This window comes from Eriocheir sinensis, chromosome 24 (genome assembly GCF_024679095.1).
Source record: "Eriocheir sinensis breed Jianghai 21 chromosome 24, ASM2467909v1, whole genome shotgun sequence".
Lineage (NCBI taxonomy): Eukaryota > Metazoa > Arthropoda > Malacostraca > Decapoda > Varunidae > Eriocheir > Eriocheir sinensis.
Genome location: NC_066532.1, coordinates 18,360,127 through 18,367,626, shown reverse-complemented (window position 1 = coordinate 18,367,626; position 7,500 = coordinate 18,360,127).

The following is a 7,500-nucleotide window of genomic DNA, read 5'->3' as shown; positions in this document are numbered from 1 at the left end:
AAAAAAAAAAGAACAAGGAAAAGAGAGAAAGAGGAAGGAAAGGATTAAAAAGAAAGAGGAAGAAAATGAAGAAAAAAAGGGAAAGAAGTAGAGGCGAATAAACGGATACAAAGCAAAAAAGAAGAAAACAAAGAAGGAATAAGGAATAAAGAAAAACAAGAGGAAAAAAAGGACAAGGAAAAGAGAAAGAGGAAGGAAAGGATAAAAAAGAAAGAGGAAGAAAAAGAAGAAAAAGGGAAGGGAGGAAAGGAGAATAAACGGATACAAAGCAAAAAAAAGGAGAAAACAAAGGAGAAATAGAGAAAAAAGAAAAAGAAAAAAGAAAAAAACGCCAAGGAAAAGAGAAAAGAGAGAGAAAAAGGAGAAAATATATGAAGGAAAAAACATGGAGAAAAATAATGTGTTGATGTAATGATTGTGATTATTATTATTATTATTATTATTATTATTATTATTATTATTATTATTATTATTATTATTATTATGTGCAGAAATAGAAAGGCGAAAGACAAGCAAAAGAAAGAAAGAAAGGAGGAAAGAAAAAAGAAAAGGAATGAAGGGAAGAAAGAAAAGAAAGGAAAAGTAAATTAAGAAAGAAAGAAAAAGGAAAACTGAAGAAAAAAAGGGATGAAAAAAAGGGAAAAGATAGGAAAGAAAAAAGAAAAGAAGAAATGAAGGGAAAAAAAGAAAAGAAAGGAAAATTAAGCAGGAAAAGAAGGGAAAAGTAAATTAAGAAAGAAAGAAAAAGGAAAACTGAAGGAAAGAAGGAACGAAAAAAACAGGAAAAGATCAAAGGAACGAAAAGAAAACATAAAAAAGAAAAGAATGAAAAGAAAAAAAGAAAACGAAAGACCGAAGAAGTAGAAAGAAAAACGCTAAAGAAAAGGAAGAAAGAAAAATATGAATAAATAAAGGAAAAGAAGAAAAGAGGAAAATACACTCACTTTTTTTTTCTTCCATTCAACACACACACACACACACACACACACACACACACACACACACACACACACACACGTACAAGGGAAACTAAAGTAACAAACCTCATTTCCTTACTGATTGTGAAGTCTCTCTCTCTCTCTCTGATACTAAAAAAAAGACAGAAAAAAGGAGAAAGAAATGAAAGATTGAGAGAATTAAACTTCACTCCCTTCCTTTTTTTCCCTTCCCTTCCCTTCCCTTTCCTTTTTTTCCTCCCCTTCTCTCCCCTTTCTTCTTTCCCCTTCTATTTCTCTCTCCTAGTCTTTTCCTTTTCAGTCCCCTCTTCTTCCCCTTCCCTTTCCATCCCTCTTTCTTCCCTTCCCTTCCTTCCTTCCCTCTCTTCCTTCTTTCTAATTTCTTTCCTTCCCAATCTTTTTCTATCATCCCTTTCTCTTTCCCCTTCCCTTCCCTTCTCTTTCCTTCACCCCTTTCCACCCCCGTCCCTGTCACCCTTTCCCTTCCCTTCCCTTGCTTTCCATTCCTCTGCAAGCGATGCAGGAGGAAAAGGATCTTGGAGTCACTATCAGCAGTGACCTGAAACACGCGAATCACTGTAAAAAAGCATACAACAAAGCCAACACTATGCTCGGGTTCATAGCGAGGAACTTCGAGTGTAAAACGCCAGACGTGATGCTATCCTTGTATAATTCCATGGTAAGACCGCACCTCGAGTATGCAGTACAGTTCTGGTCTCCTAATTACAGAAAGGACATTGATTTACTGGAAAGGATTCAGCGACGCGCCACGAAAATGATACCAGCCTTAAGGGCTCAACCGTACGAGGAACGACTCAAGCGACTCAATCTCTTTACATTAGAGAAAAGACGCCTACGAGGAGATATGATTCAAGTCTTCAAGTATCTGAAAAAATTCAATAACGTCGATTACTCCAATTTCTTTGAATTGCAAACCAACCTAAGAACTAGAAATAACGGTTTACCCATTCAGTCTAGTCGATGTAACACAGACATCGGAAGGAGTTTCTTTTCAAACCGAGTCATCCGTCACTGGAACAATCTTCCTTCAGAAGTAGTAAATGCGAATACTATCAACTCCTTCAAATATAGAATCGACCGTCACTTCGCTGCGTCGGGAGTAAACTGAATATTGATTTGCTTTCATCTGCTCCTCAATATCGAGGTGCTTTCATCTACTCCTCAATGTCGAGGTGCTTTCATCTGCTCCCCAGGCCCCAGGCTGTCGAGCAGATTAAATCACCAAAGCGGGCAACCTCGTAATGAGCCAATAGGCTTTCTGTTGCCTGCGTTTCCATGTTTCCATGTTTCCATGTTTCCTTTATTCCCTTCCATCTCATCTTTCCTTCCCTTCTCTCCCCTTCCCTTCCCTCCCTCCCTTTCGGTTACTCCTTTATACCATTCCTTCTTTTTTCCCCTTCCCATTCCCTTCCATCCCATCTTTCCTTCCCTTCCTTCCCTCCCTTTCGGTTACTCCTTTATACCATTCCTTCTTTTTTCCCCTTCCCTTTCCTTTACACTCCCACCCGTTCCCATTCCCATCACCCGTTCCCTTCCATCCCATCTTTCCTTCCCTTCCATCCCATCTTTCCTTCCCTTCTTTCCCTCCCTTTCGGTTACTCCTTTATTTCATTCCGTCTTTTCTTCCCTTCCCTTTACCTTTTACCATTCCCCCATTCCTTCCTTTCCATTTCCTTCCCTTCCTTCCCCTTCCATTCCCTTTCCTCCCCTCGCCTTCCCTTTCTTTTTCTTTTTTCCATTCTTTCTGTATTACATCTACGTTTCTCCCCTTCCATACCCTTTCCTTTCCTTCCTTCCCTTTCCCATCCCCAACATCCCCATCACCCCCTTCCTTCCCGTCCCGTCCCGTCCCTTCCTTTCGTCGCGGCGGGCCGGAGAAGGTGCCCAAGATTTACAGGGATATTAAGAATCATAATTTCATTTGGGAACCATGAAGAAAAGTTAAAAATGCAATTTCTGTGTTTTATAATCACATTAGCAAGGGTTCCAATCTGCGCGGATGCTGCCTCTCCGGGGACGAGGGGGGGAGGAAGGGAGGGAGGGAGAGGAAGGGAGGAAAGACGAGAGATGTAGAGTTCGAGAGAGAGGGAAAGGGAGGAAGTAGAGAGGAGGGAAAGAGGGAGGAAGGAAGGGAAAGGCGAGAGAGAGGGAAAGGGAGGAAGGTAGAGAGGAGGGAGAAAGGGAGAGGAAGGAAGGGAGGAAAAGACGAGAGATGTAGCGTTCGAGAGAGAGAAGGGAAAGGAGGAGATGGAAGGGAAGGGAGAGAAAAGAGAGAGAAGGGAGATGAGAAAGAAAAGGGATGGGAGGAAGGTAATGAGGAAGGAGATGGGAGGGAAGGGAGAGAAAAGGGAGGGAGAGAAGGGAGATAGGGACATAAGGGAGATGAGAAAGAGAAGGGATGGAAGGAAGAGAAGGAGGAAAGGAGAGAGAGAGAGAGAGAGAGAGAGAGAGAGAGAGAGAGAGAGAGAGAGAGAGAGAGAGAGAGAGAGAGAGAGAGAGAGAGAGAGAGAGAGAGAGAGAGAGAGAGAGAGAGAAAGGCCGTAGACAGATAGAAAGGCGATGAAGAGAAAGGGAGAGGAGGAAGGGAGAATAAAGGAGATAGAAAGGGAGGAGAAAAGAAAGATAAAGAAAGGGAGAAAGAAGGAAGGGAGATATGAAGGGAGAAGATACGAAAGATGGAGATGGAGAAGAAAAAAGAAAAAGGGAGAAGAGGAAAACGACGAAACGAGGAAGGGAGAGATAGGGAGGAAGGAAAGAAGGGAGAGATGGAGAGAGAAAGAAAAAAGAGGGAGAGTAAAGGTGAGAAAAAAATGTTAATGATTGTTTTTTTTTTTGTTTCTTCTTCGTCTTATTTTTCTTCCCCTCTCTCTCTCTCTCTCTCTCTCTCTCTCTCTCTCTCTCTATCTCTCTTCTTTCCCTTCCCTTCCCTTCCCTTCCCTTCCCTACCCTACCCTTCCCTTCCATACCCTAACCTTCTCTTCCCTTCCCTACCCTCCTCCCTCCCTCTCCCTCTCCCTCCTCTCCCTTCCCTCCCAGCTTAGTCCTTATTTCCCTTCTTCTCTCCACCCTATTACATATTCCTCCCTTTCCTCCCTTCCCTCTCTCCCTCCCTTCCTCCCTGTCTTTCCTGTCATTTCCTAAGAGTAAATTAGGCGTTTTTTCCATTTTCTGTAACACGCCGAGGAAAAATGAGTGAATTTTTTCCCCTTTTTTTCCCTTCCGTCTATAATTTCAGTAAGACGAGGAGGAGGACGAGGAGGAGGAGGAGGAGGAGGAGGAGGAGGAGGTGTTGAAAGAGAAGAGAGAAAACGAAGTCGGACAGATTTCGTTTTTTTTTTCTTTCTTTCTTTCGCTCAGTTAACAAAAGAATTGTGAGAAAAGAGAGAAAGAGAAGATGATAGAGAAGAAGAAAAAGGAGAAGAAAAGGAAGAAGAGGAAATATTATGTTGTTACCCTTTCTCTTCCTCCTTCCTCCCTTCTCTCTTTCTTCCTTTCTTTATCTACCGCCTATCTATCCCATCATCTACTTCTCCTTCTTCCTCTTTCTTCCCTCCCTTGTCTTCTTATCCTTTTCTTCCTCTCTTCCTTACCTCTCATCTCCCTTCCTTTCTTCACCTTACCATACCTTTAACACTCTCTCTCTCTCTCTCTCTCTCTCTCTCTCTCTCTCTCTCATATATTCCTCTTCTTATTTATTTTCTCTATTTCTTTTGCCTTTTCTTTTGTTATGTTTATTCCCCTTTAATCTCTCTCTCTCTCTCTCTCTCTCTCTCTCTCTCTCTCTCTCTCTCTCTCTCTCTCTCTCTCTCTCTCTCTCTCTCTCTCTCTCCCCTTCTCTCCCCTCCACCCTCTCCCTCCCTTTCACTCTCACTCTCATCGGTTCAGGGCATTCATAATTTAACGTTTGTACAGGTGAAAAATGGCTATTAGGAGGCCTCACCTGGCTGCCCCGTGCCCTCCTCAGGTGCGCCGCGCGTTACCTGGCGTTAATTACCGGTGTTTTCTCACCTCGCGCGCGGTGCATTTGATCATCCTTTCAACGCCTCGCGAAAAAAAAAAAAATAGGTACTCGAGGGTCGGTATAAAAAAAAATTGGTGTAAATGTAAAGAAAAGTGAGTGTGAGAAAGATGGAGATTGAGGGGAGAGGAGGGAGAGAAGGGGGATGGAGGAGGAGGGGGGAGGAGGAAGAAGAAGGGAAGGAGGAGACGGTGTGAAAGAAAAGGAGAAAGAGAAATGGAGAAATTGATGCAGAGTAAAGAAGGAGAAAGGGAGGGAGGAAGTAGAGGGGGAAGGGAGGAGGAAGAGGAGGGGGGAGGAAGAAGAAGGGAAGGAGTAAGCAGTGAGAGGGGGAGGAGAAGAGGAGGAAGGGGTGTGACAGAAAAGGAGAAAGAGAAATGGAAAAATTGACGAGGGCGTAAGGATGGAGATTGAGGGGAGGGGAGGGAGAGAAGGGGGATGGAGGAGGAGGAGGGGGGGGAGGAAGAAGGAGGGGAGGAGTAAGCAGTGAGAGGGGGAGGAGAAGAGGAGGAGGGGGAGTGACAGAAAAGGAGAAAGAGAAATGGAAAAATTGATGAGAGGGTAAAGAAGGGGAAAGGGAGGGAGGGAGGAAGTAGAGGATGAAGGAAGGAGGAGGAGGAGGAGAATGTAAAGAGAGAAAGGAGAATGAGGTAGGAAAGGAAGGAAGGAGGAAGGAGACAGAGACAGAGAGAAGAAGATTAACGGAGGTGAGTGAAAGAAAAAGAAAGTAACAGAAAGAGAAAGGAGAATGAGGAAGGGGAGGGGAAGGAAGGAAGGAAGGAGGAGGAGGTAAGGAGACAGAGAGAGGAGGAGGGAAAAAATGGGAAGGGGAGAGAGAAAGAAAGAAAAAGAAAGCGAAAGAATCAGAATGGAGAAAGGAAGGTAGGAAGGGGGAAGGACGGAGGAGGAGGAGGAGAGGGATAAAGGAAGATGGAAGGGAGAGAAAGGAGTCAAAGGAAGAAACAAAAAAAAGGGAGATAAAAAAATGAGAAAATAAAAAAAGGGAGAGAAAGAAAATAAAGAAAGAGAAAGAGAGAATAAGAGAGGGGGGGGGCGAGGGAGGGGGAGGGGGAAGGGGGGCGTGGTAAGCGAGTGAGAGGGAAAAGGGGGGAAAAAGTCTAGGGAAAAAATTAGGGGAAGAAGCCTCTTAGGGAAAAAAAAACTTCCCTGCTTCGCTTTTTTCCCCCCAGCTAATTAAATAAACAGAATTATAAGGAGGGAAAAAAGTGGCGCCTATTCTAAGGGTTTTTTCCCCTTTTTCTTTTTTTCTTCCTCTATTAAATCCTGTTCTTTTGTTCTTTTCTTCGTTTTCTTCCTTGTCTTCTTCGTTTTTTTCCTTTTCTTTTTTTTTCTTCCTCTCTATCAAATCCTGTTCTTTTGTTCTTTTCTTTCCCTTTGGTCTTGTTTTTTTCTTCGTTTTCTTCCTTGTCTTCTTCGTTTTTTCCTTTTCTTTTTTTTTTCTTCCTCTATCAAATCCTGTTCTTTTGTTCTTTTCTTTCCCTCTGGTCTTGTTTTTCCTTCTTTTTTTTCCTCCTTGTCTTCTTCGTTTTTTCCTTTTCTTTTTTTCTTCTTTTCTTCCTTGTCTTCTTCGTTTTTTTCCTTTTCTTTTTTTTCTTCCTCTATTAAATCCTGTTCTTTTGTTCTTTTCTTTCCCTTTGGTCTTGTTTTTTTCTTCTTTTTCTTCCTTGTCTTCTTCGTTTTTTTTTCGTTTTTTTTCAATTCTTCTTTTCATTCATATTACAATTCTTCTTTTTTTTTCTTCTCATTATAAATATTTTTCTTTCTTTTGTCTCCTCATAGATTTTTTTTTCTTTCTTTTCTTCTTTTCTTCCCAAATTCATCTTTTCTTATACTTTTCCTTCCCCAATTCTTCTTTTTCTTCTTCTTCTTATTGTATTTAACATTATTGAGAGAGAGAGAGAGAGAGAGAGAGAGAGAGAGAGAGGGGGAGAGAGAGAATTAAAGTTGTCTCACACACGGAAGAAAGAACAGACACGACACCTTGAACACACCTTACATAAACCTCTCTCTCTCTCTCTCTCTCTCTCTCAAGGCAACACAAGGATCTTAAAACGCCCAAAAAAATGTCTTGACGCTAAAACAACGATCGTAAATTAAAAAAAAATATTGTCTAAAATAAGTTCTAAAAAGTAAAAAAAAACGTTGTAAGCCTAAAAAAACGTCTTAGAGCTAAAAGAAATAAAAATAAGGCTCAAAAAATGACTTAAGGCTCAAACATTTTTTTTTTACAACAAAGGAGACAGCTCAAGGGCACAAAAAAAGGAAACAATAATAAAAAAAAAAAACATATCTCCGCCTTAACTTCTTTCTGCTATTTTAAGGCTGAAAAAGGTCCATTAGCCTAAAATAAAGGTCTTAAAGTTGAAAAAAAAACTAAGTACGGTCTCCGGGTTGAAAAAAAAACATCTTGTCTAAAAATTGGTTGACTAAAATAAGGTCTTAAAGTCTACAAAAACGAACTCAAGTCTAAAGTCTCAAACAAAG